The 25,461-nt window shown below is 44.5% G+C and overlaps 1 protein-coding gene across 1 annotated transcript in view; it reads right to left on the reverse strand.

Moving 5' to 3' along the window:
* Positions 1 to 25,461, reverse strand: part of cdh13 (cadherin 13, H-cadherin (heart)) — a 441,270-nt gene that overhangs the window by 121,762 nt on the left and 294,047 nt on the right. The window lies entirely within an intron of this gene.

Here is a 25,461-nt window from a genome sequence, read left to right on the forward strand (position 1 = left end):
TTCTCTCTGTCCCTGTGACTGAAAGAGCCAGCGGCATCTCTGATGTTTTCAAACACAGACGCAGACGACAGAGGCAAAGCCATTCCCTGGGTGAAGGAGATGGAGGAGGATAATTACATCTCTTCATCTACACAGGCCCAGGTAGAGTACTCACTCGTTACACACCCTCAGAGTCCTAATTAGAGCCCAATCTCACAGGCCTGTGAGGAGACAGAGCCCAGCTCACACCGCTGTCCAGCCAGTCGAGTCTCAGGGCATAGAAGTGACAGCCGCGCCAGACGAACACTACTCACAGAGGTCTTCCCTCTCTATCTCCCCACCCCCACAGAGCTTCATCTCTCACATGTCTCCCGGTACTGCAGTTGGAGAGTCAGAAACATGAGAGACACGAGAAACATGAGAATCGCTGCCATATGCTCCTAGAACATACAATAGCCGGGTTTGCTAGAATTGTTAAGAAGCTCTTAAGTGCTAAGAACTTCTTAGGAGCGTTGTACGAATGTTCTAAGAACGCTCCTAAGAAGTTCTTAGCACTTAAGAGCTTCTTAACAATTCTGGAAACCCGGCCAATATCTGTTATACTATTATGAGAGGGTTTTGTGAGAAAATACAAGTCATATCTTCATAAAGACATGTGTTGCTTCTGTGGGGCAGTGTAAGTGGCGTAAGTGGCCTAAGTGGACAGCTAAGACACAATTTCAGAGTGTTATCCTACCGTTAGGTGGCCCTTTAGGGGTGAAGTGAACAAAAACTCACCACTGACACAAATTCCTGATAAAGAATAATAACGCCTTTTAAAATCTACCCAACCAGTGGGATTTATTAACAGTAAGAAATAAAGGTGACACAAGTCCAAATCAATCCCACAAGACAAAATCCGAGGCTGAGAGGAAGCAAAACAGTCTGCAGTCCCCACACCAAAAGCCTCTCACAGGAACAGGATTTACCCCTCAACCAATCAGCTGGTCAGGAACTGCTAATCAAGCTCTTCACATACAGGTTACTTGAGCAGAGAATGGAAGGGGAAGAGGGACAAACAGCACAGGGACACATACAGCTGCAACGAGAGATATTCCCTTCTATGGGTCCTCACTGAAACCTCCCTCTTGAACCTCATCCAAGTTTAGAGATGCTCAACGCCAAAGATCAGGCACCAGGAGAGCTTGTTCTTATTCCTTTGGCATAAGCATACACCTCTCTCTCTGCTGTCTACACATCTGTGTCTGTGTGTGTGTGTGTGTGTGTGTGTGTGTGTGTGTGTGTGTGTGTGTGTGGTGTGTGTGTGTGTGTGTGTGTGTGTGTGTGTGTGTGTGTGTGGGTGGGTGGGTGTGGGTGGGTGTGGGTGCGTGCCTGCATATACTGCATGCCTAGACACCAACCATCCCAAAGGCAAACGCTTTCATTAAGAACATGAGTCAGCAATGCTCCCGAGCTTTCCTCAGCCTTTAATTAAACTGAGGGAGAAATTAATAAACAAAAAGAGGTAATTAATTAATAGACAGCATTAGGCAAATCTAACATGCAAATTTGACACGGTCTGCGTTGGGTAAACAATACCCTGCATTAAGTCTATTAATGCTCTAATGCCTCTGAGCCTAGCGCTCCTGACGTGGCTGGGGAGAACCCTAGTGGGGCACAGGGGTTCTGCGAATCTAGCACCAGTCACATCTCACGGAACACATATACAAGCATCATGTTACACCACACTTATTGAGATTTTATTAAAGTCTTGATATAAGACAGACCATTTGATTACTATTGGCCAGGTGTGTGGGCTGCTTGGTTCATTAACCCAATGAGAAGTTCCATCACCTTATTCAAGTTGAGTCACCATGGCAATGTCATCACATGCGCTCTGGCATAGTGCACAATTCACAGTAAGCTTGAGTGGGTGGTACTGTACATCAATTTTAGAGCAGCATTCAGATATATGTTTTCATTGCAAACAGAAGAAGCCTTTCACTCTCCACCTTGAAGCTTTTCCACAAGTTCTGATTAAATCCATTTCATGATTAAAAAGACTGTTGCTATATATATATATATATATATATATATACAGTATATATATATATATATATATATATAATGCCACTTCTGTGCTGCCCAAACAACATACATCTCCCATCCTTCAGTTTCTCATGGTTCCTTTTGAAAACTACTTGGACATGGCAGGGAGTGGACAAAGCATCCCCCTATTTCAAAGGTTAAAAGACCAACTTCCTGTCAGTGGTCACTGACTGGTGAATACTAGACTGTACCATTACTTGTGGGTCCTTCTGATTGAATCATGAGAGAGAGACACTGACCCTCGATTATCAATCGAATGTAGACACCACTGCTTCTCTGAAAGCAAGAATAAACTTAAATGAATCATTAAATTAAAATAATTTCAGTGGTTCATCGACTCGGCACTTCTGCATTCGCTTTGTGGCCCTCTATCGGCTATAATCACACTATGTAAGTTTACCAGATCGATGAGCGGATCTGTATTTCGATGGAATGAGACATAAGAAACTACAAATTTGACTTGAGTCAATGTCACAATACATTATGCTTTCATAAAATCGTGCAACATACTCTGCCTTGTCTGAGGACATTGTTATTTGCTGGATAAACAAATTGTGTGTGTGTGTGTGTGTGTGTGATAGAGGAAAAGTGCTTTAGTGTTACTTCACTCATGCGATTCATAACACATTCATATCACTCCAATTCCAGCATAAGAAGAAGTACAGGCGTTGTGAATGTGGCAGCTGAAAACAAGCCTAGAGGTACCATTTATGGCAAGAAAAAAAAAATTCTCCGACCTTGACATAGCCAAGGTGACATTCCAAGTCCAGTTGAACCAGTTAGTTTTGGCAGTCAGAAAATTGGCATCAAAGGAAGCCAGCATGCGGACTTGCGAAGGCTACAAATATGCAGGAAACCCATTTTAAACTATGTACAAGAGTTGAGACATGACGTGAGATTTGAGTGTAGCCACCGCTCACGTTCAGGTTGATAAATACCAAAGCTTTGCATGGAAATGACCGTCCACCTAATCCTACGCCTGTTTTATGTCATACATTTGTTTCGTAAACGAAGATCACGTACTGTTTCAAGAAACATATCCTTAGACAACATGGCATGCATAAAACAGAACAGTGTGTATTACATCCCATTCATACCATTTGTATACTCTTGAGTTATAGCCTACCAAGGTAACAAGTAAACAACCGGCCTCGTGATAAAATCATCTTTCAGGTTAATGCCTTCCCTGTGGCTGCGGAGAGGCTTATGCAAACAGGTTTGAGCCCTTCAGCACATAGCTATCTGGGGTCTGCTCTAGCCGTGGAGTTGTGCCACTGGCTGTGCTGCGCTGTGCTGCGCTTGATCAAAGCCCCCCTGGACGTGTCTGACACCGCGTGGAGGATGCAGAGCGCTGATAAGCCTCCATACGTTCAGTCTGTCTGTCTGTCTGGCGCCCGAGAGGAGGCGGACTCTGTGCCATTTCAACCTGGCCTTGAACAAGTGTTCCTGTTCCCCCGTCTACCTCTCTGACTCATGCACTAACCCTTAAGTACATTCTCCAGCTTGAATAATGTTCTTCTCACTCTCTCTCGCTCTCTCTCTCTCTCTCTCTCTCTCTCTCTCTCTCTCTCGCTCTCTTTCTCTCTCTTTCTATCTCTTTCTCTCTCTTTCATTCTCTCTCTGTCTCTTCCTCTCTCTCTCTCCTTGCACTAGTGCTCTTGTATTCTCACACTTCCTTACATTCCCTCCCTGCCAGTTTCTTGGAAATATCACCCCCATACCTATTCTTGCATTTCTCTACCTTCGTCACACCTTCTCTGTCTCTGTCTCTTTTTTACTCTTATTTTTACTCCTCTCTACCCCTCTTCTCATCTACAACACACAACAACTGACTTTAAGATTTCAGTCACACACTTAAGAAAACGAAGATTATAATCAGATTTCTTGTGCAACGCTCAGTGACATGGCAGTCTTACATGGGTTTGACGTACTGCAATAGTGTGTGTGTGTGTGTGTGTGTGTGTGTGTGTGTGTGTGTGTTTTTGCAGCTGTGCTTATCTTTCTGGCTGGGAGGCCACAGCCTCTTATCACACATATCCATCAACATTACTGCCGGCGAGACACTCTTCTAGCTGACCACAGCCAACACAAACACTGCCGCCTGTGTGTGTGTGTCTGTGTGCATGTGGGTGGGTGTGTGTGAGTGTGTGGGTGTGTGTGTATAACATTTATCCATGCAGAGAATGTGATTGAGAACAAGCTAAGAATAGACACAGAGCTCTATCAACTCCACATCTCAAAAATGCCCAGCACCTACTACAGTACAATACCAACTGGTGACTAAGTCTCAAGACAGCCCAAAGTCTCCAGCCAGCAACAGAGCTTATTAGTCTCTCAGTGGTCTTGTCCCCGCAACCTCCCTCTGTCAGAAAATGGCCTCACTTTTCCTCCAGTGGTCATACTCGCCCCCAATGCCCCCTGTCTATTGTTCTTTCTCCCACTCTCTCACTCTTTCTCCTTCTCTCTCTCTCTCACCCTGTTCCTCTTTTGCTCTGTCTCACTCTTTCTCTCTCTCTCTCTCTCTCTCTCTCTCTTTTCCCGCTCTCGCTCTGTCTCGCTCTGACTCCCTCTCTCTCTCTCTCTCTCTCTCTCTCTCTCTCTCTGTCTCCCTCTCTCCCTCTCTCTCTCTCTTGTTCTCTGTCTCTGTGCTCTCTGTGTCCCTGGCAGACTCTCAGCACGGTGCAGTGTGGTGGTAGTTTGTCTTATTACAGCTATGAGCTCAAGCAGACTCTGTTCCCGTGGCCCCTCGGCTCTCTAGCTCTGACTGAAGAAGAGTAGCCCGTCTCCTGATCCACTCCCTAGCCACTTACAAATGAGATAGAGAGGGAGGGGAGGAGAGGAAGAGAGAGAGAGAGAGAGAGAGAGAGAGAGAGAGAGAGAGAGAGAGAGAGAGAGAGAGAGAGAGAGAGAGGGAGAGAGAGAAAAAAATGAAGGAGGGACAGAGAGATAGAGAGACCAGAGAGAGAAAGCAAGAGAGCTAGCGAGTAGGGCAGTGGCACTGACATTTATCATGTTCTGGGTCCAGGGCTTTTACTGAGCACCTCTCATGTTGGCTATTCACTGCTTGGACATCAGGGCCAGCGGATCCATCCACGGACAAAGAGGCAGCTGTTTAGCAAAGGCACCAGTAATAGACTAAGCTCCTGCAGCAGTGTGAGTGCAGGTAGGAGAAATGAAAGAAGCAAAGAACGAGTGGGAATGAGCAAAACAAATAATAACAAAAAAGGAAAGATGGTAAACACACTGAAGTTGTGAAAGGTCACAATAAAGAATGCTTTTCAAAAGGGAGACTTATTTTTCTAGTTTACCAGTCAAAAATAAATTGAGAAAATACAGGGTAAATAGAGAAAGATAAATACACTGTGGGCAGGAAGTCTGTAAGTCTGTTTACCCCACAGAAGTCATCACATATACTGAGGAGGGATTTATCTTAAATCTCTAATGTCCTTATATTAACTGTCTGGCGTTCTCCATATCTGGAAGCACACTCAATGGAGAAGCCATCATCTCTGAGTGCTTTTGAGCAGATTGGAGTATGGAGACTACAGTCAGGGATAATTAGTGAGTTGACTTCAAAACACCATTGCATTAAACTGAAATCAGGAGTCTCCATGTCTCCAAGTGAAGTGGCTCTTGATGCACTTTAAGGGATGTTTTTAGGGAGCGGTCGGTTTGAGGGAATATCAAAAATGAACGCATGACTTTAATGAAGACGGAGAGCTTTGTGCTGTCGTGATGTGCTCGTCCTCGTCTGCTTATAAGCTATTCTCAGCACCCCTTTAGAATTCCCCTCGCCGCCGCTGCTGCTGGGCGGTGATTGACAGGTCGGAGGTCAGGAGTCTTGGCTTGCTCAGGGGGGCGGGTGTGGCCTTTGGCAGGTGCTAGGGTAAATCACAGCTGTGATTGGTGTAATAATCAGCTAGCAGGGCATTGTGGGAAGTGGTGTGGCGGGCCTCACGCCTGCAGTGGTGCAGATGACCTTTTCCGGTGGCTGGCATTATAAAAAGGCTCTCCCAGCGCAGGGGGGAATGTTTAAGTAGCGGCTAGCGGCCACTCCACACCCATTAGAACGGGGCTTTTTGGCAAATCAAAATAAAAGGGATGTGCTAAGCTCCATTAGGTTCCCTCTCTGCACAGTAGTAGCAGCATGTGGAAATGCACTTATTCATTCTCTCACAGACACGTACATATCAGCACATGCATTTATAGTAAGGCCAAGAAGAGCCTTCAACATGCATAATACAGTGCTCTCTCACAAACACACATATTTACACACATTTGCGAACAAAGAAAGCTAAAAAAAAAGAAAAAAAATGATGGTTAAATATAAATAATGCCAGATTGGTCATCCTCAAGTGAGATTAAAAAAAAAAAAAAACACTGGTAAATGGTATGCACTCGCTAAACACACCTTTTCTAAGAACTCCCTTCCGTCATTCTTCCGTCAGTGTCGACTTGACAGCACTATAACTGCCAACTGAAGCTGTGTTATTTCTTTCTTTATTATTATTTTCGGTCGGGGGCAATTTGAAAAGTGTTTCAAATCCTATCTCAAGCTGGACACATGTCCTAAAAGGCTCCGGTAAGCCAGTCGCGGTGACGGGCAGAGCCGAGCTCTTCCCCTTAGATCCCTCCGGGCCAGCCTTGACCTTTAGCCACACCGAGGCCAACAGGAGCTCAGTGGAGGGGATTAGGCCTGCGCCACATCAGTCAAAAAAACCACATGAAATAAACTTGATGGGGTGAGGGCTTGGGTGCAACTGGAAACGAGAGATAGAGAGAGAGAGAGAGAGAGAGAGAGAGAGAGAGAGAGAGAGAGAGAGAGAGAGAGAGAGAGAGAGAGAGAGAGAGAGAGAGAGAGAGAGAGAGTGTTCATGTATCCTTACTTTTTCTTTTTTGATGCTATACTTCTCCTTTTTTGAAGTTATGCTGCTATATTGTTGTGAATGCTTGGGGAACGGAATGCATGATTTCCCATGCCAATAAAGCACTTTTGAATGGAAAGAAATCGCATTGAAGTGAGGGATCAGAAGAAGTGAGAGAGCAAGGGGGAGAGAGCGAGAGTTTTCTAAACTTTTACACCTTAATTGAGCCATTGCATGGATCAAGGACATCCCATAAACCGACTACACCAACACCATGAAATAAGAGAAACACCGAGGGAGATTTAACATAACACAGCGCGCCACGCTCTCAAATCTACCACAGCCAGATCTCCAGCAAATCTAACACGCTGCCGCTTCAACAACAGTGTCTTTTCTTCCACAACTTGCTACGAGACGGGATTGTGCCCAGTCTCCGCTCCCCGAGGCCAAAGGTCTTTATTAATTCATAGAGGCACTGGCCTGAAATAACCTTTGGCTATGGTGATCAGAGGACGGTGTGTGTAATGCAGTAGTGTGTCCGGAGCTGTTGAGCTGTGCGCCGGAGTATTCCTCTCCCTGCTTCTCATGCAGCCTACATCGGATACCGGCTCCTTCTCAGTCCCCCCCTTGAGGTATGGAGGTCTCTTCTTTATTACACTCCAGCTCTCCGTCTCTCTCTCTCTCTCTCTCTCTCTCTCTCTCTCTCTCTCTCTCTCTCTCTTTCCCTCCCTCCCTCCCTCCCTCCTCGTCATCTCACATTCCTCTGATGAGATCCAGAGGGGTAAGGGAGTGACCGTGTGTGTGTGTGTGTGTGTGTGTGTGTGTGTGTGTGTGTGTGTGTGTGTGCATGTGTTAGTGTGTGTGTGTGTGTGTGTAGGGGTGTGCTAGGTGTGTAGGTGCATGTATTTGTAATTGTGTGTGTGTGTGTGTGTGTGTGTGTGTGTGTGTGTGTGTGTGTGTGTGTGTGTGTGTGTGTGTGTGTGTGTGTGTGTGTGTGTGTGTGTGTGTGTGTGGACACTCATGAGAAAAGTCACTCAGTAACAATGAAGCCCTCAATAGCACATTACTCAGCTGACTGAACTCTCTCAAAGGCATTTTGGCAGACGCACTGCTCTCCATGTCTCCATGCAAATAACGGACACAATCCTGCAAGATACCGCCGACAAATTAGGGCAGGCTCCAGGAAAAGCTTTACTTTCATTTACTGCACTCAGCACTGAGCTCCTACACACACACACACACACACACACACACACACACACACACACACACACACACACACACACACACACACACACACACACACACACACACACACACATAGATACAGACAAACACACACAGACAGACACAGAGAAACAGACACACAGACACACACACACACAGACAAACACAGGGACACAGACACAGACACAGACACAGTCACAAACACACACACAGAGACATAGACACAGACAAACTCACACAGAGACAGACACAGAGAAACAGACACACACACAAACACACAGACAAACACAGGAACACAGGGACACAGACACACACACACACAGACACAGTCAGACACACACACAGGCACACACACAGAGACATAGAGTAGACACAGACAAACACACACACACACACACACACACACACACACACACACACACACACACTGTCAAACAAGATGAATAGGGGATGGCAACAGTAAAAAAAAAAAGCACTCTGAAAACCTCCTTCACTCTAACATCACCAGGAAAAAAATAAACCTTTCATGAAAATGGGCTCTCTGGTGAGGAGGTGGCATGACAATAGCCGTCCTTTACACAGGGCTCAGGTCAGACTCATCCAAGAGCAGTCCGTGACCCGTGGTCAAGATGAAACACTCTACTGATCGGAGATCGGACAAAAGGGATTTGACCTGAGCAGGTGAGGGGAGGCTAGAGTGAATTAGTCAATGGTGAATGTGCCCATGGTTATCAGTAGGGATGCACCCAGATCATAATGTGTTATTTGGAAAAGCACAGAAAATGTGACATACTGCAAATGTTACAGCGACAGTTCTGGTGCTTAGCAGATGCTTTTGTCCAAAGCGACATACAAACAAAACAACACAATAATCACATTTAGCAGCTGATCAGACTATACACAGTAGTGTTGACTGAAGTGTAAATGTATACTGTAGCTCCACAAACATGCAACGTCTTTATTCCCACAATAACAAGACAAGTGTCAGGTCAATGGCTGACTACACACACACACACACACACACACACACACACACACACACACACACACACACACACACAGACACAGACACACACACACACACACACACACACACACAGACACACACACACTCCATGGCCTCCCACCACTGCTCTAACACCTCTCTGTCTCAGACAAACACTTCCTGTTTTTTCAACCACTCTTCCTACTCTCTCTCTCCCTCCCTCCCTCATGTTCTCCTGTGCCTGCCTGTCGGCTGGAATAAAACGGCATTGCCAACAGGTGGAAAACCGTGCCCAGGAATGCAATAATGCACCTCTGAGAGCGCCTCTGAAAGACTCAAGTCCTTTTACCACATGTCTTTCCTAAACATCCTCACGGGTGAAATTACTGGATTCAGCTGCAGCTCATTGGATTATTCATTCATTGCACATTTCTGAATTATTTTCGCCATAATTCATCCATGAAGATAACAGCCTTTAGCAATACTATGTGTTTAATCAACAGTTTTCAAAAAGAGTTCGACTACCTGCTACAACAGCTAGCCCAATTTTTGTTTTGTCTTTTTAAATATGTTTTATATTCATTCATATTTGTTTATTTATTCATCTTACTTGTGAAACCCTAATCTGTGAGGTTTTAATATGGGCTGCTTTTATTGATATCGTGGTTGTCTTCCTTTTAACGGAAAATAAAGCAAACTTAAAAGCAAATGTCTCTCTCTCTCTCTCTCTCTTTCTCTCTCTCTCTCCCTCCCTCTCTTCTCCTAGTTTCAAGCAATCACTTTGTTTTGCTCTTTTTGTGTCCACTTTCCTTCACTTTCTCCTCTGAACTCTTTTCCCCTTTCTGCCTTTTGCATTCTGTTTGCTCTTTCCTCCCCCCCCCCCTCTCTCTCTCTCTCCCTTATCCCTTCCTCCTCCCTCTCTATCTTTCTTGCCCTTTTAGCGTCTCCTTAGGATGAAGATAAAGTAAGTCTGCTCAAGCCAGCAGATTGTTTTAGCATGCTGCATTTTTGAAAAGGTCTCTGTGATTTATTTTTTTACATTCCCCCCATCCCCCCCCCCCCCCCCCCCCTAAACATCACGTCGCTCCTGGCATAATTCCACTGGCAGTGACCTTATGTGAATTCACACTGAACTAAACTTCTGTGTAAACAGTAAGTATGAACGGAAGCTGCAGAGTAAGAATGGGAAACAAACAACAAAAAAATGAACACATGCAGAAGAGCGCTCGGCCAATTCACTTATTCACTAAGGTACCTTGTGCCAAAACAAACAACCCATGGCCCTGCTGACCTTGTGGTGTTCTCCTCTGAATTCGGCTGTAAGGGAAAGTCATTAATATTGATTGGCACCGGGACGCAGAGTCCTGATCTGACTTAGTTAAGAGGTGGGAGGTGGAAGGGGACGGTGTGGGCTCTTACAGGGCAATGCTGAGATGTCCTCCGAGATACGCTACATTCAAGAGCTGGCACACGTGCCCACAGACACGTACATGCCCCATCACACACGCACGCACGCACGCACGCACGCACGCACGCACGCACGCACGCACGCACGCACGCACGCACGCACGCACGCACGCACGCATGCACACACACACACACACACACACACACACACACACACACACACACACACACACACACACACACACACACACACACACAGACACACACACACACACACACACACACACACACACACACACACACACAGACACACACACACACACACACACACACACACACACTTCACAATCTTCAGTCTATCTTGAGTGAGTGTGAGGTGCAGACCAGACACTGCCTGACTGTGCTGCAGATCTACTGGAGTTCTCTGTGTCTCTCAGGTAGGCTGAATTGCAGATCACACCCTTTGATCTCTCTCCTCTCTCCATTCATCTTGCTCTCTCCCTGTCCATGCGTCCAACACCTCTCCACTGACCATCTCTCTCTCCCCCGCGCACACAAAGACACATTACGTTCATTCATGTTTGTTGAAAATAGTCATGGGCTCGTGACGCACAACCATCTATCAGATTTACCAGCCCAGCAATAGGCATTCCTTTAGAGGGCTGTGTCTGTGTGCGTGTGCGTGTGTGTGTGTGTGTGGGTGAACACACATGTGCTCACACACAGAGGGAAAGAAGCATGCAAAGACCACACACATACACACGCATGCATGCACACACACACACAGACACACACAGACACACACAGACACACACACACACACACACACACACACACACACACACACACACACACACACACACCAAAATACAACTAAGTGAGGTTGAAGCACTTCCTAGAATGCCTGTCCTTCCTAAGCCCTCAAACAAGCCACAGCATCAGTCAGAAAGCAATTCAGACAATCAACGGAGAGCTAAAAGAGCAATCTAGGAAATGGCACCACTACTGTGCAACCCACAGACTGAATGTTAGAGGGAACGTAAGCCAGTTTGCTTTACCGCAGAAAGAAATTTAGCATGAAAAGTAAGCTAATATTAAATTACACATGGGTTTTACTCCTGGGCTCAAAGATCACTGACCCACCGCAAAAATGTGCTAGTATTAAAAGCTTGAGCTTCCCTTCTTTGTGATGCTTAGCTTTTACATGTGTCTGTTAATATGAAGCACACTTGGTAATAATGTGAACAATTGAAAGAGAAATAAGTGATTTCTTTGTAAGCCTGGCAGAGGCCAGCACTTAGCTCAATGCTTCTAATAAATGGCACGGCAGACAAAAGGGTTATTCTGCTAAGTCATTTGTTAAATTAATAGATTGCACTTAGATAACTTCTTTTTGCTTTTCAAAATAAAAGAGGTGAAAGAGGCAATCGTTCAACATTGTCAGTTGGTGATGGAAACAGATGGAGAAAGCCAGATATTTATTTCTGTTGAGGTGTGTGTGTGTGTGTGTGTGTGTGTGTGTGTGTGTGTGTGTGTGTGTGTGTATGTGTGTGTGTGTGTGTGTTTGTGCTTGTGTGTGTGCACGCACGCTTGAGTGTTTGTGTGTGTGTGTATGCGGACGCGTCTGTTTCTGCTCCATTTTTTTCCCCCTTTATCAGAATATTTTGATATAACAGATGGGGAATTAATCAAGAAAGCGCTTGGTCGGGGCATTCGTTTTCTTCCTAACTGCGGGGGATTCATTTCCTGTGAGCGTCCAGTCATGTGAAATGAGCGCTTCAGCTGCTCCATATGCCGCTGCCGCCATCGTTTGCCGCCGCCCCCGTCCATCACAGTCCTCTCGTCTCAATCCTCTACTTCATCCACACCTCTATCTCTCCCGCGTCCGAAAGATCGCATATCTCCATTGACCGGCTGCAACCGCAAGACTCAATTAATAACAGCGTTGAAAAAAGATTAACAATCTGCACTTTTTTTTTTTACCCACAATGCCCAAGGGCCTCAATTTATCTCATGCAATTTACTGCTTGAAATAAAAAAAAAGAAATGAGAGGGAGCAGGGGAGAGAAGAGGGAGGGAAAAAAATGAAAACATGATTGACACTTCTAACCTTCATTGGGACGTAATCTTCATCTTTAGCAGTCTGAGATCTAATTAATTAGTGGAATCTCATTTCCCCGCTAATGCAAGTGGACAGAGGCTTGATGGAGGGGGGGTGGGAGGGGCAGTAGGATGGGGGGGGGGGGGATCAGTTTCCCAACAAGCTTCTGAACTGAGTCCACCTGGTCTGAACCATTTTTGAGAGAGCAGGAAGACTCCATATTGAGGGGCTTACTAGGATTGCACAAACATCCACAAAGTCCATATCTGAGTATCTAAATACAAAACCAAACACACACACACACACACACACACACACACACACACACACACTTATGCAGCCTCACATCTCAGCTGAGCTCCATTCTCTGATGTGTTTGAGCGGCGAGGCTTCGTTCCTGTTTGTGGGTTGAAAGCGTTTGCTGGACGGCACAGTTTTGATGGACTACTTAGAGCTGCGGGCAGAGTAGGGCGACCACGGTGTGACCACAGAGTGGATCAGACACGGGAGCCGTCAGAGCCATTAGTGGAGGAGAGGAGAGAGAGAGAGAGAGAGAGAGAGAGAGAGAGAGAGAGAGAGAGAGATTTATTTTATGAATTGTAATGGTATTGTACCATTTTCTGTTTTGTCTGCCTGCTTTGGCAATATGAGTACCCCTTGTCATGCCAATAAAGCACTTTGAATCTGAATCTGAATCTGAGAGAGAGAGAGAGAGAGAGAGAGAGAGAGAGAGAGAGAGAGAGAGAGAGAGAGAGAGAGAGAGAGAGATGGAGAGATGGAGGGAAAGAGCGGGAGATCAAGTAGTCAGACTGAGATTAAGAGAGGGAGAGAAAGGAGAAAGAGAGGCATGGAGAGATGGAGGGAAAGAGAGGGCGATCAAGTAGTCAGACTGAGATTAAGAGAGGGAGAGAAAGGAGAAAGAGAGGCATGGAGAGATGGAGGGAAAGAGAGGGAGATCAAGTAGTCAGACTGAGATTAAGAGAGGGAGAGAAAGGAGAAAGAGAGGCATAGAGAATGAGAGAGAGAGAGAGAGAGAGATAGACTTTTTGACTTTTAAAACCCCTTTAATTGAACCATTCCATGGCTCAAAAACACCTTAAAAACCTACAAAGTAGTCACCCAAGAGAGTCGCATACTGAAAGCAAGGCGAAAAGAGGGACCAAGACTACACTTTGTCTACACTTGATGAACCCCCACAACCACTTTAACATCAGCCCCCCTCTATCAAACCTCATCTGTCACCAGGTGCCTTTGTGATGTGAGAATAGGAGGAGGAGATAATGGGAGAGAGGGAGAGAAGTACAGAGAAGGATAGAAGAGTAAAGTGAGAGGGAGAGACAGAGAGAGTGAGAGAGAGAGAGAGAGAGAGAGAGAGAGAGAGAGAGAGAGAGAGAGAGAGAGAAAGAGAGAGAGAACGAGAGACACACATGTTGGAAAAGACAGAGATGGACCCAGGCTTGAGGACTGATCAAGTGGATACTAATTGACACTGATGTAAAGTTTTGGCCCTGTGGAAGTCTGGGGCGATTCCTCTCGCTGGCCAGCTCATCCGTCTTCAGCGTAATCCTCTGATTGGAGGTGAGCTGACCTTTTCTCAAGCGTCCTATCAAAGCGCAGCATCGGAGGCATCACTCCAAGAATGCAAAACACAATTGGTCATCTATCAGTCGAGAGGTCACTCAGTCAACGTTATTGACCAGCCTGCAGGTGTACTCACTCATTCAGTCCATTACTTTCAGTGAAAAACATGGGGGGAATAATTCAGTCAGTGAAAACCCCTGAATACATCCTTCACATGATATTGACCTGAATACACAGATACACAGAAATACAAACAATCACACACACACACACACGCGCGCGCACACACACACACACACACACACACACACACACACACACACACACACACACACACACACACACACACACACACACACACACACACACACACACACACACACACACACACACACACACACACACACACACACACACACACACACACACACACACACACACACACACACACACACACACACACACACACAGAGAGCGTATTTTCTCAGTGAAAAACTGCCAGTTCAGATTTTAAATTCCTGAAATGTAAGTTCTTGAAATGTAAGATCGACTCCCACAGAAACTAAAGATATTCTGTATGATTCATCACTCTGCAGTAGGGTGGGGAGTAAGACATCACACTGCCTAATGTAACCTTTATCACATCAGCACGCTAATCTGACTTCATACACATCAGTTTTCAAATCACGTTTATTAAAAGATTAAAATGCGGAATAAAATATTCCTTTTGGTCTAAAATAGCAACCTCAGGATCGGGTGATAGAGATAGGTGAGAGAGAGAGAGAGAGAGAGAGAGAGAGAGAGAGAGAGAGAGAGAGAGAGAGAGAGAGAGAGAGAGAGAGATAGGTGAGAACGGGAGAGAGAAATGAAGAAGAAAGAGTGAAACGTTTTGAAAGAAACTCTGCAGCATTCAGACTAACTTTCCTGAGTGTCAGCCCACCCAGCTATCACCCTCCCCAACTCTCTCTATCTCTCACACACACACACACACACACATACGCACACACACACACACACACACACACACACACACACACACACACACACACACACAAAGCTCGCTCCTCCACTCAGACGCCATGAAGCCCATTTCTCCTGCAATGAAGGCTCAATCTCGACCCAATAATGGGTGCATGAAAGGGAGTTTATACATTTCATACAAGCTCGCAGCACATCAAATCTGGTGATAATGCCGGCTTATCAATTGACGTACTCTACAAACCCCCCCAAACCCCCCACCCACCCCTCCGCCCGCACGCCTCTCGCTACATTGCCACTGTGTTATTTGCATATAGATGGCATAATGTAATAACTCTCTCTCCACCTGCAGGAGTAAATATTTTTCTGATGCCTTCGTCTGGGCTTCATCTTGACATGGGGTGGTGGGGAGTGTGTGTGTGTGTGTGTGTGTGTGTGTGTGGGGGGGGGGGGGGGGGGGGGTTGCTGCCAGAGAGTGGGGCTAATTGATGGGTTGGGTGTATTGGGGTGGTGGTTGGTGGGGTAGGAAGAAGCTTTATGCGTGCGACTGACATTCAATTATGCCGGCGAGATCAGATTAGGCCGGGGGCCAAGAGACACATTCAGGGAAACGACTCCGGTGCCAGTGAGAGAATGAGGTTGAGACGGAGACAGAGACTGCCGAGCCACGGGGGTAAACAATCGTTTACAGCGCTTGTCTCGGGGGGACAGCGGATGGACAGGCCTGGCTATCCCGAGATGGTCAGTCAGTGGGCTTTGGTGCAAGTTAAAGTTCAAGAGATTTATTTGTCAAACACACGGTTACACACAGTGTGCAACTGGTGGTCAAATGTAAAGCTGGTCGACACCTTGACCGAGCAAAATAGAAGATAACAGAGTTGTAATACAAAATAATACTGTAGGGCAGTGGTACAGTAGCGTAGTGGCTAATTAAGGCTCCTTGAATTTCCCCTTGGGGATCAATACAGTATCTATCTATCTATCTATCTATCTATCTATCTATCTATCTATCTATCTATCTATGGCAGTGTTTTTCAACCTTTTTTGAGCCAAGGCACACTTTTTTGATTGAAAAAATCCTGCGGCACACCACCAGCCGAAAATGTTAAATAAATGAAATTTTATTGAAAATGAAATTAGATAAAACTTTGTAGCCCTCATTAACGATATCAAGTCATTCTTGTCAAAGTGTCTAGAATAGGAATCAGAAAATGATTTCTATTCACTCTTTTTTTAGACCAATTAGGTGAAATTGGATAATTTCCCACGGCACACCTAACAATGTGTCACGGCACACTAGTGTGCCACGGCACAGTGGTTGAAAAACACTGATCTATGGGGCTGGGCTAGCATGCAGTAGCTTGACAAGTTGCCGGTTCAATATCCGACTTCACTTCCACCGCTGTGCCCTTGAGAAATACACTTCAGTTGCCCTGGGGTGAATGGCCCTTGTAATATTCAACCATTCTTTTTTTGCCAGCAAGGCCATGAAGGTGCAAAGAAGTCAAAGACTGAAAGTGAAAATAAAGATGATCAAAGTCATAAATAGGGCACCATAAATGGTTTGTAATAATAGTGATAATAAAGGGATAGAGTCTGTAGTGGCAGCATACACACACACACACACACAAAGTAGTAAACCTCTTCACACCCACACCTACATTCACATACACACACTCACATGAACACAGCAGAAAGACTATACAGTATATAGTTATAGTCTGCTGAAAGAATCAATGTAATAGTAATGTAATAGTACTATAAAAAAATAGTAAACAAAACAAAACAAAACAAAAAACAAATATAATTTCTGAGTTTGTAGAAATGACCAGATGAAACCAGTCAGTGACATTAGGACCAGACCCTGATCAAATAAAATGTCTCTACTGCTGATCAGCAGGAAATAAATAGCATTATTTATTTTGGTTTATATTTATTTACGTTTTGCCAGACCACTGGCTGATGAAATTACAGCATTTCCTGTAGGAACATCTCTGTGTCCAGGAAACAGTGGGTATGGAGCTTGGACAGATAAGCAGGCTAGCTTATTTTTGCTGTTGGATACTTTATTGATCAAAATTCTGGAGATCCACTTTTCTTTTTTTATATTTCCAATAGGACTTTATGGAAACAAATTGCAGCGATGTAGCCTCCCTCACTGTTGGTTAGTCTGTGCAGAAGTGCATTTCACACCCAAGTGTACGTGAGAGGAAATCAATATGGTATTTATAAAATGCGGTATTTATTCTGGATTTAGAGCAAAACAATAAATAACAATAATATTATAATAAATAAATACATAAATAACTAAATAAATTAAAATAAAACCCAGATAGAGGCACAGCTGTGTCTAGACCCAAGGTCTATTAGTGGCAAAGGAAACATAATTTCATCACCTGCTGCACTATGTTGCTTGGAGGAAAGCAACGGTAAACTATGCTGTGATGCTTTAATTTTTGGTGCCCTAGGGGGTAGCTACAGGCACGAATGGAGACAGAGTGAAGGCTGGGAGACTAAACCATTATCAGACGGAAGGAGGTACAGGGAGATGCAGTATATGTGTAACTGTGTATACAGCACATTTGAACTGGCTATTGAGGTATTTTACTGTCAGCGATATGAGTATGACAATCAAAATACTAGCAAATTTACACAACCCTGATATATTTTATTTCCGGACCATATTTTATGGCTATCTCATGGTTTTGCATGCATTGTCTTGCTTTCCCCGGGATCTAAGGGCATACTTATTGAATTAAATACATATCTAATTAAATTAAATAAAGCAATCAACAACAAAAATAAAACAAAGGAAGATAAAACAACAACAAATACAAATGAACAAATAAACAAACACGATAGCTAGTGATGTGGAGAGACTCACAGAGTGGAGAGATACATGTACACAAGCCCCACACAAAACACTTTCTTCATAATCAAACAGGAGAAGGTCACCATGATTCACTAGGTCATTCTTCTGACTGTGTTTATCATTTAGAAAAGAACGGGAAAGAAGAAAAAAAATCTACTCGCTCCTTCAATCTCGATCATGGCTCTGCGCCGCTATCCATCTCTGTCACTGCCGTTCTGCCTCGTACCCCCGTGAATGTCGCAGTGTGCGGCGCGCTCCTGGAGGTATTAAATAAGCACACTTATCTCATCGAGTCCCTGTCAAGGCCCCTGTCGCATCCAGGGTGTGTGATGTGCCTGCCCAGCTCATAGATAGACAGACAGACACACACACACACACACACACACACACACTCCATGTGTATTAGTATGGACAGCGCCCTTCTTAGACCTCATCTGTGTCAGGTAGTGAGGATAGGGGTGGATATGTGTGTGTGCGTGCGTGCAAGTGTGTACGTGTGTGTGTGTGTGTGTGTGTGTGTGTGTGTGTGTGTGTGTGTGTGTGTGTGTGTGTGTGTGTGTGTGTATGGAACTATGGGGGATTGATTTGAAGGTGTCCATTTTTCTGCCGTGCTTCTTGTTCATATGAAAAGTCAGGGGAGACAGCATCCCGGATCGATCGTCCATTGCTTCCTGTGACAGCTGCCTGATTGCCCCATGACCACAGGTGAGTCGGTATCCCTGACCACAGGTGAGTCGTATCCCTGGCTGACCGCCTGCTCGGCAGAGCACCTCCACAAAAGTAGTGCTGTCTCTACATCACGTTGCATTACTGCGTACCACAGCGCAGGTTTAGAAATGAACCTTTTCCAAATCTGAATCTCTACTAGACACTGACCAGACAAACGGTCAAATCCTCTAGACACTCAATAATAAATATTTAGTTTGTGTCTGAAATCTACTAGCCACTTGCCCGCTAAATTCCAATAGGCACACTGGCTTAATCTCCGCCATAGACTGTATAGTCTATGATCACCACCACGAGGAATACCTTCAATAGACAGCATGAAAACAACTTGGATTAAGTACAATAATTAACAGTGAAATATTGTAGAATATGGATAACTAGATCATTTTTGTTTTAACCCTCATCTTGTCCTTGGGGTCAATTTGACCCCAAGCCATGTTTAACATCATAAAATACATGGTTCACTTTTTTTGTTTTGCTTCAAGTTTCATGACTTTTCCTCATTTGAAGGGTACAACAGAGTAAACATGAAATTTGCACAAAAATATGTTTCCAATGTCCTGTAAAAAAAATAGTTACGTTGGTGTTCTTGGGGTCAATTTGACCCCATTTTTATGAAACATGAGGTAAATGAATATTTGACACAATATGAATATTATCATTGTAATAGTATGAGAACATGTACTTATTATCATTATCACATAAACAAGTACATATTACATATAAGTTTTTATGGCAGGTCTGAAAAAGTCCAAAAACTCAGCTTTTGGGCTGTTGACACTGGATTGGCCATATTGCCAGCCAGGGTTCCAGGGTTCATAAAGGGGTGTGGGGGGGTGGGATTGTTTTTTAGGGCTGTTGATGGTGGTTATTACACTCTTGTTAAGTACCTACCACAAAAAAACTGGGTAAAAAAATAATTTCAATCATTTTTTGAGAGTTTTGTTAGCTGGGGTCAAATTGACCCCAAGGATAACGAACGTCGGTAAGATTTAAGGACAACATGAGGGTTAAAAAGGCAGACGTCTAGAGTCTAGACTCGAGGAGGGTGGTGTAATATATCTTAATGATCATGCAACATCCTCTGTAATTGTTCTCTAGCTTTGGTCCTTGTTCTTTGTGCAGCTGCATGAAAAAAAAACAAAAAAAAAAACTATAATTTAGCTCTCCTACTGTAGCTGTGGTCTACATGCTGTAGCTGGATAGCTGGATGTACACACAACACTTTATGTTTTAAGTGTAAAATTAAATATTTCTTTGATCCTAATCAAAGTACTTGTAGTAACAAGAAACAATGACAGCTTTTTTTTTGTAATCGTAGTACATGACACCATCTTTCCACATGGTTGTCCTCAGCATGACTCCTATATGAGATCAATAAATAAAAAAAGAAAGAATGATAAGAGAGAAAGAGAGAGAGAGAGAGAGAGAGAGAGAGAGAGAGAGAGAGAGAGAGAGAGAGAGAGAGAGAGAGAGAGAGAGTGTGAGAGAGAGAGAAAGAGAGAGACTGTCGGCTCTCTAATAATGGGCACGAGAATCCCTTGGCAAATCCATGCAGAGCGCATCTTGGGCTCTTCATTAAACCAGCGCTAACGCCACCAGATATAATTAATGCCTGCGCATTACAGCCAGACCAAAGTCACTACATCATTACATGGGCGACCTCCAAATGACCTTTATGTGTGCGCCTCTCTCTCTCTCTCTCTCTCTCTCTCTCTCTCTCTCTCTCTCTCTCTCTCTCTCACTCTCTCTCTCTCTCTCTCTTCTTCTTCTTTTGCTCACACGCTCTTTCTCTCTTTCTCTTGCACTCTCTTATCCGCTCATTCTTCCTCTCTTTGTCTCTCTATCTCTTCTTCCGCAGCAATCACGGACAGATAACGAGGAGCGAGAGGACCGTGCCACAGTATGCGAGATGAGCGCGGTGCTAAGAGCAGACCCAAAGGACACATCGCCGTGGCTCCCGAGCCCCCCAATCCACTTACTGTTCGCTTTAAGACGCCGAGGAAAAGGTATGGCCTGAATTCACAAAAAAAAAAAAAAACAAAGGGACGGAAAGGTCATCAGAGACGGTCTCTGGGCTACGCAGAAGGGCTAAATTAGGCCGTAACTGGGCAGTGAGCAGTAATGCATTATGTATAATGGATTGCTCATAACGCATAATTTCAATGGTGTGAAAAGGGCAAAGAATAATAATGTACTGTATGTTTATATACTCTGCTGCGCATGAGTGCAAACAAGTCAGCAGTGCTTTCACACACCTTTCAAGTCTGGTTGTAAATATAATAAATAAATAAATATTCGTGCATTCGTTTATTTAATTGTGAAATCTTTTAACTCGCTACTCGTGGATTAGGAAAAGAAAAAGACAGGAATGACTAATCCTTGTAGGAAAGTTTTGCTGTTGCCCGTGGCTTTGTGAAATGTGAACGACACGCTTGGCGCTCCCCTGTGATGATGCCCTGCGTCGTCGTGGCGCATCTCTCCCGGCTGTAGCGCAGCGGGCCGCGCCACCCAGCTGTGACGGTTCCGCACGCCGCGTTTGCGTTCCGACTGCGGCGTGACACGCCAAACAACGTGCTAATGAAGTTCACAGTTGGACTCGCAGGCCTCCTCTCTACCACGCCTCGACACGCCTCGACACACCACAAACACACACACACACACACACACACACACACACACACACACACAAACAGACACACACACGCACTCATACTCATTCACTCACACACACACGCACGCACGCACACACACACATGCACACACACTCATTTGAATGCTTTTATTTGGATCTGAAAGGCAAACAAAAAAAAACAAGATCCAAAGATGACAGATCTACATGGTGCAGATGCCAGATCTACATAGTGCACATAGTTTTAAAGGTCATTGTGTAACACTCAACACATTAAGGATTAACAAAACATTTCCGTCACCATAATTTGCACACACACGCACACACACACACGCACACAAGCACACACACACACACACGCACACACATACTCACTCACTCACTCACGCATAAACACAAACACACACACACACACACACACACACACACACACACACACACACACACACACACACACACACACACATTCACAGGAGGTTAAGGGCCTATTACTGTGAGGAGAGCCAAACGCCATAGGAAGGGAAATGACGCAAAGAGTGAGTTTAATTAAGAAAAACGATTCCATTTAATTAGAAGTGGCTAACACATAGGGAGAGGGTAACTTCACAGCATTGCTTTTAAAAACACAATTAGGCCATTCATTTCTGGCCTGCAGGAGACTGCAGGTGTACAGGCACTAATAGTGCTGGATAATAGCCTGTAGCTACATACTGTTTTTAACACTCAGGCTCCACATCACTGTATTTCCATACTGTAGGTATTCTAGACTGGTTTTAGTACTCAGGTTACACATCACTGTATTTACATACTGTAGGTATTCTAGGCTGGTTTTAGTACTCAGGTTACACATCACTGTATTTACATACTGTAGGTATTCTAGACTGGTTTTAGTACTCAGGTTACACATCACTGTATTTTCTAGACTGGTTTAAGCACTCAGACTCACATCACTGTATTTACCTACTGTAGGTATTCTAGGCTGGTTTGAGCAATCAGTCTCCACATCACTCCTTGGTAATACCATATCATTCATAATGCCTCTCGCATGTTACTACAGTGCATACACATGTACATACACATACACTGACGCAGGACACCCTGTCCACAACACTACTGACGCACTACTGACGCAGGCCACCCTGTCCGCTACACTACTGACGCAGGCCACCCTGTCCGCTACACCACTGACCACTACTGACACAGGACACCCTGTCCACTACACTACTGACACAGGACACCCTGTCCACTACACTACTGACGCAGGACACCCTGTCCACTACACAACTGACGCAGGACACCCTGTCCACTACACTACTGATACAGGACACCCTGTCCACTACACTACTGACCCACTACTGATGCAGGACACCCTGTTCACTCCACTACTGACGCAATATGTACTGTCCACTCCACTACTGATGCAAGACTCCAGCAGGAGAACACAGATTACTACTTACAGCTATCAGCAAGAGAGCAAAGCAGAGAGAGAGAAATAGAGAGAAAGAAAGAAAGAAAGACAAAGAAGAAAGTCAAAGGAATACAGATATTAACATTGAGATGAGACACAAGAGTGAGAGAGGAGAAAGATATGATAATATAATAACATAAATATAATAACATAAAATAAAGATCATTACAAAATAATTTGAAAAGATAGAAAGAAAGAAAGAAAGAAAGAACGAAAGAAAGAAAGAAAAAAATAAAGAAAATATAGAGGAACAGGGGCAGAGAGATATTAGAGAAGAGAAAGAAACAGAAAGAGAGAGAAGAGAGAGGAGGATGGAGAGCGAGAGATAGGAAAGAGAAGAGGACGGAGAAAGAGGAAAGCAAAACCAAGCTGATTGTGACGTGACAAAATTGATTTTCTAATTTTCCCCGGTGGCTGTGCCTGCTGGGAGGAGGAGGACGAGGAGTGTCTCATTTCACCAGAGACTCCACCTGATGTATGGCCAGTAAGTGCCTTGGCAAGGAGAGAGGACACGCTGTCAAAAGAGTTTGTCAAAGATTAGAGTTTGGAAGTGAAGAAAAGGGAGATACAGCTCCTATAAAAGACTTGGGGAGGGAGTTGGGCAGAGAGTGAAGGAGAGGAGAAGAGAGTACAGGAGAAAAGAGGAGAAAAGAAAAAGAAAAGAAAAGTAAAGAGAAGAGAAGGTGAGCTGAGGTACAGTTTGTCTGAGACTTCACTTGAGGAGGGAGTTGACTAGAGGAGTGCTAAAGGCAGACACAGGCACAGGCTGCCCAGAGAGGAGAGAAGATGCTTGTGCTGCAGCCTGAGGCTGTGGAGACAGAGCTGTACTTTCTGACAGAATGCCCAAAATATGAGGAAATAATACGGAAGTTTTCATTCAATAACTTCAGTATAATCTTTCCCGAGTTTCGAACCGGGACAAATGAGGCAAAATTGCCTTACTTCCTCGGACAGAACAAGGAAGAGTAGGGAAGAGGAGAGGAGAAGAGGAGAAGAAAAGAGGAGAGGAGGGAGCAGAGGACAAGACAGGCTGCTATGAGGGCAGAGTTGGGGTTGAGGTGGGGTGAGACCTGGGGCCTGTTGCCCCAACTGGTCTTTACTAAGCCTGGTCCAAACTGCTAAAGCCTACCTTACACTGGCAAGATTTGGGAAAGATTCTTGGAAGACTGTAGTCTTTTGAGTAAAGTCTGAATGAGGGGCATTAGTTAAAAGACTACAATCTTTCAAGAATCTTTCCCAAATCTTGTCAGTGTAAGGTAGGCTTTAGTTGGTCTTTGTTAAGACCAGTTTTTCGAATTCAACTTACTGTAAGTCGGTTGCACCAGCAGAACTTCGTGTTGCACCAGCAGGTCTTAGTGATGTGCATCCATGCGGACATGGAACAATGACAACAACCATTAACTTGCCTGCTTCAAAGATTCTCTGCTGTCAACCACAACCACCTTTGGAGGAAGGCGAATGTGTGACATGTAATGTGTGGAAGTGGCACCCATCTCACTCAAAAAATTAATGAATTCACATAATTAGTTCCTTCTCAGAATTTTCCTCTCGATGTGGAATAAGTAAAGGAGATGCAATATATATATATATATATATATATATATACTGTATATGTAGCTTTATGTTTTCAGCGATAAGGCTACCTAAATTAGGCTATGGCAGAGCACTAATGGTGAAGGCTATCTTATGTTCGCTATCTACACTATACTGCAGGTAAAAGGTTTACTAAGAGCCTCAATTATAGACCTCATGAGTGTCTACCTAAAATGAGTGCTGGCTTGCTAAACAAACAAGCATGAGAATGATAGCAATGTAGTTTGCACTGTTGAAACGACTGTTAGAAGTGTTTACATTTTGGGCTTAAGCCTTAAGCCTGCTGCTGAATAGGCGTGAAATGCACGTCCTGTCTTAGTGAAAAGAAGGCTTAAGTCCTGTTGTTGCAACTGGCCCCAGGTCATTACAGGTGATGAGCCCACGTGTCTCTTCTGCTTTGTTCCCCTGACATTTACCAAGTCACACACCTTTATTTTTACCTTTTATCTTGCACAATGATAACAAACAAACACACACACACACACACACACACACACACACAATGACACTGACACTTACGATCAAACCAGTTTGGGAAACCACTACACTGATCTCTTCTCATACAACACCATGTTCACCTTTCTAGCTCATCTTTGACCTTTCCAGGTGAATAAATACTACAGCTAGAACGATTCAAGGGGCCTAGTCAGACAACAAAATGAAGGAGGAAAAAAGCTGATAGAGACTTTACTTCCATTCACACACACACACACACACACACACACACACACACACACACACACACACACACACACACACACACACACACCAATATCAATTATGTCCATCTACATGCAAACAGGAGTCCCGGCGCGGCTAACGTCAGTTGTAGTTTTTCACTCTGTTCCGGCTGAAGGGTTTTCTGGGCGCGCGGCGTGTTGGACACAGGCGCTGCAGCTGGCTAAGTGTGTATAACCTCAATTAAAGCGCGCTTGGAGTGTCTGACAAACAGCTAATAT

This window comes from Sardina pilchardus, chromosome 10 (assembly GCF_963854185.1).
Source record: "Sardina pilchardus chromosome 10, fSarPil1.1, whole genome shotgun sequence".
NCBI lineage: Eukaryota > Metazoa > Chordata > Actinopteri > Clupeiformes > Clupeidae > Sardina > Sardina pilchardus.